This window comes from Meles meles, chromosome 9, assembly GCF_922984935.1.
Source record: "Meles meles chromosome 9, mMelMel3.1 paternal haplotype, whole genome shotgun sequence".
NCBI classification, from domain to species: Eukaryota; Metazoa; Chordata; class Mammalia; order Carnivora; family Mustelidae; genus Meles; species Meles meles.
Window position 1 is genome coordinate 79253470 of NC_060074.1, and position 11799 is coordinate 79265268.

Sequence of the window (11799 nt, forward strand, 5' to 3'; positions counted from 1 at the left end):
AGCATAATACATTCTAGCTCCATCCACGTGGTTGTAAATGGCAAGATTTCATTCTTTTTTTTAAGGCTAAGTAATACCCATTTGTGTGTGTGCATATATATATACACACACACATACATACACCACATCTTTATCCATGCATCAGTCAGTGGACATTTGGGTTCTTTTCATTGTTTGGCTATTGTTGATAATGCTGCTGTAAACATTGGGGTGCATGTGCACCTTTGAATCAGTATTTTTGTATCCTTTGGGCAAAAACCTAGCAGTGCAATTGCTGGGTCGTAGGGTAGTTCTGTTTTACTTTTCTTTCTTTTTTTTTTTTTTTTAAGGGAGAGAGCATGAGTGAGTAGGCAAAGGGGGAGGGGCACAGAGAGTGAGAGAGACACTTTTTTTTTTTTTTTAAAGATTTTATTTATTTATTTGACAGAGAGAGATCACAAGTAGGCAGAGAGGCAGGCAGAGAGAGAGAATGAGAGGGAAGCAGGCTCCCCGTGGAGCAGAGAGCCCGATGCGGGACTCGATCCCAGGACCCTCAGATCGTGACCTGAGCCGAAGGCAGCGGCTTAAACCACTGAGCCACCCAGGCGCCCGAGAGAGACTCTTAAGTAGGCTTCATGCCCAGTGTAGAGCCCGACACAGAGCTTTATCTTACAACCCTGAAATTATGACCTGAGCTGAAATTAAGAGTTGGATGCTTAACTGAGTGAGCCTTCCAGGTGCCCCTATTTTTAACTTTTTGGGGAACCTTTATACTGTTTTCCATCAATAGTGTGAAAGGGTTCCCCTTTCTCTACAACTTCACCAACATCTGTTGTTTCCTGTGCTGTTAATTTTAGCCATTCTGAGAGGTGTGAGGTGGTATCACATCATAGTTTTGTTTTATATTTCCCTGATGATGAGTGATCTTGAGCATCTTTTCATGTGTCAGTTAGCCATCTGGATTTCTTCTTTGGAAAAATGTCTATTCGTGTCTTCTGCCCATTTCTTTAAAAAATTTTTATAAAAAGATTTATTTATTTATGTGAGAGAGACAGAGAGTAAGGGGGAGAGAGAGAGAGAGAGAGAGAGAGAGTGTGTGTGTGTGTGTGTGTGTGTAGCAGCAGAGGGAGAGGGAGAGAGAGAATCCCAAGCAGACTCCCTGCTAAGTGCAGAGCCCGATATGGGGCTCGATCTCATGACCCCAAGATCATGACCGGAGGCAAAATCAAGAGTCAGACCCTCAAATGAATGAGCCACCCAGGTGCCCCTCTTCTGACCATTTCTTAGCTAGATTATTTGTTGTTTGGGTGTTGAGTTTGATAAGTTCTTTGTAGATTTTGGATACTAACCCTTTGTCAGGTAAGTCTTTTGCAAATATCTTTTCTTGTTCCATAGGCTACCTTTTAGTTTTCTTGGTTATTTCCTTCACTGTACAGAAGGTTTGTATCTTGAAGAAGTCCCAGTAGTTCATTTTTGCTTTTGTTCTCTTGCCTGTGGTGATGTCTCTAGTAAGAAGTTACTACAGCTGAAGTCAAAGAGTTTGCTTCCTGTATTCTTCTCTAAGATTTTGATGGTTTCCTATCTCATATTTAGTTCCTTCATCCATTTTGAGTTTATTTTTGTGTATGGTATAAGAAAGTGGTCTAATTTCATTTTTCTACATGTTGCTCTCCAGTTTTCCCAACACCATTTGTTGAAGAGATTGTCCTTTTTCCACTGGATATTCTTTCCTGCTTTGTTGAAGATTAGTTGACCATAGAGTTGTGGGTCCATATCAGGGTTTTCTGTTCTTTTCCATTGATCTATGTGTTTTTTTGTGCCAGTACCATATTGTCTCTATGACTACAACTTTGTAATAATGTGAAGTCCAGAATTGTGATGTGTTATGTTTGCTTTACTTTTTCAGGATTGCTTTGGGCTAATTGGGGTCATTTGTGGTTCTATACGTATTTATGATTGTTTGTTCTAGCTCTGTGAAAAATGCTGGTGGTATTTTGGTAGGGATTGCATTGAATGTGTTGATTTTTTTGGGTAGTATAGAGATTTTAACAATGTTGTTCTTCTAATCCATAAGCATATAATGTTTTTCTATTTCTTTGTGTCATCTTCAATTTCTTTCATAAGTCTTCTATAGTTTTCAGAATACACACCTTTTACCTCTTTGGTTTATTCCTAGGCATCTTACAGTTTTTGGTGCATTGTAAATGGGATTGATTCCTTGATTTCTTTCTCTGCTGTAGAAGCACATTTTAAACAGCCTGCTGGTCATTCCCGTTTCAGTATTTGTCTTAGCACCTTAGACTCAGTGTCTTCAAAATTCTATATGGAACTGCACATAGTAGGTGCTCACAAATATTAAAAGAAGAAACAAATAAATGAATGTGTCATCCTCAAACCTTCTCTTGGATTTCTTATTATGCAATTGCTCTTAAAATCTCAAAATCTTTTTTTAAATTTTTTTAAAGATTTTATTCATCTACTTGACAGACAGAGATCACAAGTAGACAGAGAGGCAGGCAGAGAGAGAGGAAGGGATGCAGGCTCCATGTTGAGCAGAGAGCCCGATGCAGGGCTCGATCCCAGGACCCTGAGATCATGACCTGAACTGAGGGCAGCGGCTTAACCCACCGTGCCACCCAGGTGCCCCAAATCTCAAAATCTTAATTACCTCCTCCTTTCTCTTCCATCGTTAATCAGTTTCATAGCTCTACCAGCATTTACTTATATTGTTTCTCATAAGTCTGCTTCATTCACTCAACAAATATTTACTTGAGTAAGTACTATAGGCTGCAAAGAAGAGCAATATGGTTCATGCCACCATGGAGCTTGTTTTGTTTATTTGTTTGTTTTTGAGGGAAACCTGCGGTGTTTTATCAGTTCTTTTGGCACTAATCTAGACCTCCATTTCCTCTCCTCTGGACTACTGTAATGTACTAGCTCATGTTTTGGCATCCAGCCTCTCTCTACTCCATTTTATTAGATTAATCTTAAAAGCATAACACTTTCGCCTGGTTGTATAATATCTTAAGCAACTCTCCTTGTCATTAGCTAATGTGGAAATCCTTTAGTTTGCAGTACTATAGCCTGGCCCAACCCGCTGTGTTCATGAACTTCTCTTTTGTACTGTATTTTGGAGACAAACTATTTTTCTCACTAGTCCTCCAACATTTTACCACTTCTGTACCACTTGCTCTTTTCTTTCTCTGGAATGTTCTTTTCTCCTCTGTCTGCTTGTTAAAATCCTATCCATTTTGCAAGGTCAGTTCTGTCACTATTTCTTGATTCCTTCAAGTAGAAATATTTTTTTCTTTTTTGAACACCCATGGGAATTTAATTGTGCCTCTTGTTGCACACATACCAGTTTTAACCTTATGTGGTAGTTTTGGTATTTATGCTTTACCTGCCTTAGGAGATCCTACCAAATACATTGCTTAATTATTCATAGCGACTAGCACAGTATCTTGCATACAAGCTGAATAAATAAAAGATGGACCTGGCTAATTGACCGTGTTGTGTATGTTACTTAGAGGGCCCTATGATCTACTCTAAAGTAATGTAATCATATCTTAACCATGAGTTTTGATTGATTCATTTGAATTTGCATAAATGCCATCAAATTTATTTCATAAAAATTATATTTAAACAAGGCAGAAGTTCTTGGCAAGTGATTGAATTGTGGGCAAGTCACTTAGTTTCTTTGTGCACTGAGGTAATATATTAATAATTTTTCATGTTTACTAAAAACCAACTGAACTAAAATAAATGTTGTAATGTAATGTCAAACCAGAGGGTCAGATTGGAATATTTTCTTCTGATGGAGAATTCTCTAGGTGGCATTTAGCTATTTGTAAACACACCTCCAAACTTACAGTACTCTTAATTGTTCAGGCTGAATGTGTCTCCTGGTGGTTTGGTAATTCAAAAGCTTCTCTCAGATCTTCCCTTTCCTCCTTTCTAGTTATACTTAATTTGACAACCTCAAACAAGGTAGTAGATACTATAAATGCTTAGACAAAAAGCATCTAAGTGGATCGTGCTGAGGAATGTCGAATCAGATAATTTCTAGGGTTGTCCAGAATTCATATGATTTTGAGTGGGTGCAGATAATATTATATCTAGTTGTGGAAAGAAGATCTGGAACAAGGAAAGTACTCCAGAGGAAAAATGAACTGCTAGGCAGGTCTATCCCTGAGAGTGGGTGTAGTATATGCCATGGGCCATATCTATAATTGTAATTGCTTTCCCATAAAACTTGATCGATTCTATCAGGTGGTGGACTCTTCCTTGTGGAAATACACATGTGATTTTTATAACAGATGTTTATAACAAATGATTCACTTTTCCTTTATAAACTGTTTGGCCTGACGTAGCTATTCCATAAAGTGAGGGATACCACAATGCTTGATGAGATATATTTCTTATTACATGTTGTAAGTTTAATAACAATTCATTTCATAGAATGATCCCTTGGTTCCCCTAGAAACAATGCTGAAACTAATGCTTATGTCATTGCCAGAATGCTTTCCTGCCCCTTGAGACTGAATAACTCGTTTCTGTGAATTTGCTTCTACACACTGAGGGAGAGAATGATTGAAGCTAACTCCTCAAACAGACTTCTGCCCAGATGCACAGTATGTGATGCCAAAGCCACACAGTCATCCCATGGGTAAGCACATTTGTATCAAAACAATCACACTGCTCTCATTCTTTATTAATTTATTCATTGCCATGTTCCCTTATAAGGCAACCAAAGGGAGCATTAAAAAAACCCAAATGGATTGAAATCTTGAAGAAACAGGCCCTTGCACTTATTTCTGAAACACTAAAATGAGTTGGTTAAATGAATGGTTGTTTGAAGAAATACTTTTCATCTGGGGGAAATGACTAGAAGGCTTTTATACTGAGGGAATCCTGGAGACTATGAAAATCTTGGAGCTAGCATCTGGGCTTCTACAGGGCAAGGGACTATTCCTGAACTGTTTGGTTTAGACACTCCCAAGGTCCCACTTTGGTAGAGATGCTTCAGGTATTCTAATAACCAGGAGGTAAGAGCCCATAATACTCCTGAATGCTGTTTCTAGTTGTTTCAGATTGCTCTCTGCATGGGATTAGGTACAGATTAATGGAACATTCTGATAACTCTGGAGTTTTAGGTAGCTTTAAACAATGTTTATGCTAGGGGCGCCTGGGTGGCTCAGTGGATTGGGCCGCTGCCTTCGGCTCGGGTCATGATCTCAGGGTCCTGGGATCCAGCCCCACATCGGGCTCTCTGCTCCGTGGGGAGCCTGCTTCCTCCTCTCTCTCTGCTTCTCTCTCTGCCTGCCTCTCTGCCTACTTGTGATCTCTCTCTGTCAAATAAATAAATAAAATCTTTAAAAAAAAAACATTGTTTATGCTAAAGATATAGATAGATGCAATTTAAGGGAAATAAAGTTCAAAAGATCCAGAATTGGGAGAAAAATCCATATAATGGGACCATTGGTGAAGGATAAGATAATTTTTCAGTTTTTGTTGGTTGGCTAAGTAAACATTTTTAAGGCTAAAACTGGTAAATAATTTTGTTTTCAGTGCTTCCTTTTTCTGTAATAGCTGCAGAGCGCTGTTTTGAAAAAGGAGTGAGAGAGTGCATTGATGAGTTAGTGATGTCTGGGCAAGGCAAAGAGGTCTAGGAATGCTTCATACTTCATAACTGGTGTGGGTCTTTTAAATGTCCTATTATTACTTATAATGAAGGCAGAAATATGATTCACAATGGCTCTGTTCTTTAATTTCATGCCATACCCACAGGGAAATGTTGAAAAGCCACCCGAAATCTTTGTTCAGTCCATAGCTAATCAGTAAGTTAACAATTAGGATGAAATAATGGAAATCCTACATTCTTTATCATTTATACAGCCAACTTGGGGGACCCATGATGAAAATGCATAATTTTCGAAGTAATGATTTATTCCAAGGCAACATTTAAATATCTTTCTACAACATAGAAAGTAGTAAGGCATTAGGTAATTTCTAATTTTAAACTCCTAATGTCTATAATCATGAATAAATTATATGGGACATGCAGAATACATTTCTGTCTTCATGCCTGTCTTAAACTTGAATTTAAGATAAATATATGTCTCCATCAAGTTGGAGCCATCAAAAGAGACAGTTTAAATGGTAGTAAGAAGTTGGAGAGGAGGGGAAAAAAGATCACTGCATGGATGAGCACACTAGCTTATAGGATAATTAGACTCAGTAATTTCAAATGTTGTCAAATTGAATTTCTTATATTCAGAAAAAAGTTGAAATATGCATTTATGCAAGTGTTTCATGATCAGGTCCAGAGATTCTGTTAAACAAAATATCTCCATTGTAGAGAAATTTTCAGAGAAAAGTACAATAGGTATTTGTTTATTTTTGTCTTACTCATCTTCATTCCTTTTCCTGCTAATGCACTCTGACTTTTCCAAGGGGAACCCCTCTACTCATGCTCTCAGTCCACGTAGTCCAGGTCTGGGTACATGATCAAGCCCCAGGTAATGAGAGTCACAGAGATTGTTTCAGAGATACATGTCTTAATTTCGGCCTGTTAAGAGCAGCCATAGGACTTCTCTATAACTACTAGGAAAGGGACAATCTCATTCTATTGTGGTTTTTAGTCTAATTTGTTCATGTCCATTTTATGGGGAGAGAAGGTAACTCAGAAAAAAGAGGAAATGAGAGATGGAGACAAGTGCTAATGACATTCTTTGAGTAACTGGCTTGCACAGTTCTTGAGGCAGTTCTATCCTTGTACTTCTCTTCTCTGTGTCAACAAATTCCTTTTTACTTAAGCCAGCTTGAGTTGGCTTTCTGTCATTTACAACCAAAAAAGACCTGTTAATAAATGTCCGCAGCTCTATCATTCTATGAAAGATTGTTACAGAACTCAATTGATGAGTAATTCAGATAGACAGGGATCCTAGACTTCTGGGTATTCTTACTGTCATACTGACATATTTGGAGGATATAAAATAATTCTACACATACATGACATACTGGTGTTCTTAGAATTGAGACTACCACTTAATATATCTAGATTGACTTTATATATTAAAAGATTATCGTATTTATAGTGATTTTTAGTTATGGCTACAATGATCATGTGACAGTAGCTGAAAAGACAATTATGATAGAGATTGGATTTTGGCACTATTATGATGTTTATAGCTAAAGATTCTGTAGTGTCCAAAATCTTTCTTACTGATCATCTAACCACCCTTCAAGCTTTTAAGTAGGCACTATGCATAACAAAACTGGCAATCAAAATGCAAGTTTATTGTTATCTGCATCAAGAACTTTTTTTTTTAAAAAGATTTTTTATTTACTTATTTGACAGAGAGAGAGATCACAAGTAGGCAGAGAGGCAGGCAGAGAGAGAGGAGGAAGCAGGCTCTCTGTCCCAGGACCCTGAGATCATGACCTGAGCCACAGGCAGCAGCTTAATCCACTGAGCCACCCAGGCGCCCCTGCATCAAGAGCTCTTAAATCTGCCCTTGAAGGGCCCTCTGGTACACTCATTAGGAGCATAGGCTAGAAGCACTCCCTCCGTAAATTTAATTTGGTACACTAAGGCATGTCTGCAAGGGAAAAGGAAAAAAGTTATGGATTTTCAGAGATGGCCCTTACTTAAGATGGCATGATTGGAGTTGAAGAGGAAGAGAGGTAAGTTGAAGTTTGACACAGAAAATAGAAGTGTGCCACACTCCTGAGTGTTGACTAGAGGATTCAATTATATCAGGTATCAGAAAATCATGGTGCAATGAGTGTCTGGGCTCTGACTTATCAGATTGTGGCTCCATCATCCTTAGAAGGGGCTGCAGTTGGCAAGAAAGTGGGCGGAAGTTCGTCTGGGGTAAGAGTGGGGAGAGGATGTTTCCCTTCCCAGTGTGATATAAAGCCAAAATACTTTGTACATTAGATGAAACAAATTAATTATTTGAAGAATCATTTGTTTGTGGATCTTTACTAGAGTTTGCTTTCTGGCTTTGCTCCAAGAGTTATCCATTACTGATGGCCGTTTACTGTGCTGGACTCCATGCTGCTACTATTTCCCAGGGAGATGTCCCTGTTTCTCTTACACATTAGTTACTCTCTAAGCTTGTGACTATAACACATCATGTCATCACTCAGCAACTACTTGGAAGTCACTTTACCATTTAGTTTTCAAATGCCACCAGTATAGCAGAGTTGCAGTTAACTCATCAGAGTTTAATCACTAGGAATATCTGGGATACCATGGGTCTTTCATGGTAGTTTATAATTTAGCCTAGTTATATGGATTTCTTAAATCTGGATTGATGTCTTTGTTCTTGGTTATTATCTTTTCAAATATTTCTCCTTCCCCACGTTTCTGTCCTTTTTTTCTGGGCTTTAATGCACATAGTTTGAGATCTTTTTTTTTTTTTTTTTTTTTTAAATCTCTCACATGTCTCTAATGATATTTTCTAGATTTTTCATTTGTTTTTCTCTCTCTGTTTCTGTTCAGAAATTGGTCTTCCAGCTCACTAATCATGTTGTCTACTGTTTTGAAACCTGTTGTTAACCTATTGATTTCTTCATAATATCAGATTTTTTTTAAATTTCAGAATTTCCATACGATTATTTTGTAGATTTTGATGTTTTTGTGAAAATCTCCATTTTAATATAGTATCTCATCTTTTTCTCTTTCCATGAGCTTATTAACCATAGTTCCTTTAAGTAAGCTCTTATCTGCTAAACCAGTATCCTAATCATGTATGTGTCTACTTTTATTGCCTGTTTTCCCCTTGGTTGTTATTCTTATGGTACTGTTTCTTGCCATGCCTACTGATTTTGATTTAATATTAAGTGTTGTTTATAAAAATTATGACTTATCCAGATGATGATGATATCTCTTACCAGAGTGTGTTCACTTTTTTCCTGCTGGGCAGACCGAGAAGTTGACCACATTGATCCAGTTCGCAAATGAGCTGTGCTAAGGCTGAATTGCAGTTATTTATTATATAGTTTTAAAGGCAGTAGTCTACCTTTTTTTTTTTTAAATTTTTTTTAATTTTTTTTTTTAAGATTTTATTTATTTATTTGACAGAGAGAGAGATCTCAAGTAGGTAGAGAGTCAGGCAGAGAGAGAGAGAGAGGGGGAAGCAGGCTCCCCGCTGAACAGAGAGCCTGATGCGGGGCTCGATCCCAAGACCCTGAGATCATGACCTGAGCCTAGGGCAGAGGCTTTAACCCACTGAGCCACCCAGGTGCCCCCTTTTTTTTCTTTTTTTTTTTTTGATCTGGTTCTGAGAGTGTAGTTCTTCAAGGCTTGAACTAAGGACCTTATAATCACTGGTAACCTTTCCCTTGGTGGGTCCTTAACTCTAATCTATAGTGTTCAAAGCTTTGAAAGAATCTGGAAAACATTCTTCTTTTCAGAGGTTTTCTGCATCTCTGTATGCCTTCAAATTTGGCAAATGTCTTGAGGGGATATGGTTTTTTGAGACATCTTAAGTCTCCAGTTTTGTCATTCTAATTCCATGGCACTCTGCCTGAAGCCAAACCCTGATTCTCAGCCATTTGCCTGAGCCAGAGTTAGCAGCTGCCCCTAGAAAAAAGCTATTTGAGATCATAGCTCACCTTTCTAACGTTTTCTCTTTAGAATTTTTATTTCCTTAGTTTGAACTGCTTCCTCAGATCTCTGATGATTATAAACATTTTTTATCTGCCTTTTCTAGTTTTTTTTTGGTGTGCGTCCACTTTAGTTTTCCACAAACAACTTTAGTCTATCCAAATTGGAAGTTTTCTTTTTTTTAAAAATTTTATTTTTGTGTGTGTGTTCCAAAATTCATTGTTTATGCAACACACCCAGTGCTCCATGCAATATGTGCCCTCCTTAATACCCACCACCAGGCTCACCCAACCCTCTACCCCCTTCCCCTCCAAAACCTCAGTTTGTTTCTCAGAGTCCACAGTCTCTCATGGTTTGTCTCCCCCAACTCACTTCTCCTCTTCATCTCCCAATGTCCTCTGTGTTATTCCTTATGCTACCCAAGTAAGTGAGACCGTATGATAATTAACTCTCTCTGCTTGACTTATTTCACTTAGCATAATCTCTTCCTGTCCCGTCCATGTTGATACAAAAATTGGGTATTCATTATTTCTGATGGAGGCATAATACTCCATTGTATATATGGACCATATCTTCTTTATCCATTCATCCGTTGAAGGGCATCTTGGTTCTTTCCACCAGTTTGACAACTGTGGCCATTGCTGCTATGAACATTGGGGTACATATGGACCTTCTTTTCACTACATCTGTATCTTTGGGGTAAATACCCAGTAGTGCAATTGCAGGGTCATAGGGTAGCTCTATTTTTAATTTCTTGAGGAATATCCACACTGTTCTCCAAAGTGGCTGCACCAACTTGCATTCCCACCAACACTGGGAATCCTCTCCACATCTTCTCCAACACACGTTGTTTCCTGTCTTGCTAATTTTGGCCATTCTAACTGGTGTAAGGTGATTTCTCAATGTGGTTTTAATTTGAATCTCCCTGATGGCTAATGATGATGAACATTTTTTTTATGTGTATGTTAGCCATTTGTATGTCTTCATTGGAGAAGTGTCTGTTCCTGTCTTCTGCCCATTTTTTGATGTGATTAACTGTTTTGTGTGTGTTGAGTTTGAGGAGTTCTTTATGGATCTTGGATATCAGGTCTTTGTCTGTATTGTCATTTGTGAATATCTTCTCCCATTCCGTGGGTTGCTTCTCTGTTTTGTTGATTGTTTCCTTATCTGCGCAGAAGCTTTTGATCTTGATGAGGTCCCAAAAGTTCATTTTTGCTTTTTCTTCCTTTGCCTTTAGGGACATGTATTGAACGAAGTTGCTGTGGCCGATGTCGAAGAGGTTACTGCTTATGTTCTAGGATTTTGATAGATTCCTGTCTCACATTGAGATCTTTTATCCATTTCGAGTTTATATTTGTGTAAGGTGTAAGAGAATGGTTGAGTTTCATTCTTCTATACATAGCTGTCCAATTTTCCCAGCACCATTTATTGAAGAGACTTTTTCCAGGTATATTATTTGACCATAGAGTTGAGGGTCCATATCTAGGTTCTCTACTCTGTTCCATGGTCTATGTGTCTGTTTTTGTGCCAGTACCATGCTGTCTTGGTGATCACAGCTTTGTAGTAAAGCTTGAAATCAGGCAATGTGATATCCCCAGTTTTGTTTTTCTTTTTCAACATTTCCTTAGCAATGTGGGGTCTCTTCTGGTTCCATACAAATTTTAGGATTGTCTGTTCCACTTCTTTGAAAAATGCCAGTGGAATTTCGATCAGGATAGCATTGAATGTATAGATGGCTCTAGGCAGTATAGACATTTTAACAATGTTTATTCTTCTGATCCATGAGAATGGAATGTTCTTCCATCTTTTTGTGTCTTCTTCAATTTCTTTCATGAGTGTTCTGTAGTTGCTTGAGTACAGATCCTTTACCTCTTTGGTTAGGTTTATTCCTAAGTATCTCATGGTTCTTGGTGCTCTAGAAAATGTGATCGATTCTCTAATTTCCCTTTCTGTATTTTCATTGTTAGTGTATAAGAAAGCAACTGATTTCTGTACATTGATTTTGTATCATGCCACATAAATGAATTGCTGTATGAGTTCTAGTAGTTTGGGGGTGGAGTCTTTGGGTTTTCAATATAAAGTATTATGTCATCTGTGAAGAGAGAGAGTTTGACTTCTTCTTTGCCAATTTGAATACCTTTTATTTCTTTTTGTTGTCTGATTGCTGTTGCTAGACTTCTGGTTCTATGTTGAACAACAGTGGT